A 337-nucleotide genomic window follows, 5' to 3' on the forward strand; every position below is an offset into this window, starting at 1 on the left:
GCGTGTGTGTGCGCGGCCATCCGCCAGCCCCATCGCGACGGTCCCCTGATCATCTGGTCGTCTTCGCGGGAGGGTGACGGGCAGCAGGTCGCCATGGAAAGAGCGTGCGCTTGGAGTCAGGTAGGGCTGGGTCTCAACCCAGGGCTGCCACTTACTAGCCCTGGGGCCCCCCGCAGGGACGAGCTCTGGGGGCCTTCGTTTCCACAGAACGAAGGGGGGGCACTGTGGAGTCGGCCGAGAGACAGCCAGTGCGGCCCCTGGCAGGTGCCCGCCCAGAATGGATGGCGCCAGGAGCCAAAACCATTGCAGGGGGCAGGGGGGGGGAGGCAGGGCCACG

The 337-nt window shown here is 68.8% G+C and overlaps 1 protein-coding gene across 1 annotated transcript in view; it reads left to right on the plus strand.

Annotated features, from left to right (window-relative positions):
* The window catches only part of ATXN10 (ataxin 10), a 155,564-nt gene that overhangs the window by 152,791 nt on the left and 2,436 nt on the right, over nt 1-337 (plus strand). The gene's annotated exons all lie outside the window — the stretch shown is intronic.

This window comes from Crocuta crocuta, unplaced genomic scaffold (genome assembly GCF_008692635.1).
Source record: "Crocuta crocuta isolate KB4526 unplaced genomic scaffold, BGI_CrCroc_1.0 scaffold143, whole genome shotgun sequence".
NCBI lineage: Eukaryota > Metazoa > Chordata > Mammalia > Carnivora > Hyaenidae > Crocuta > Crocuta crocuta.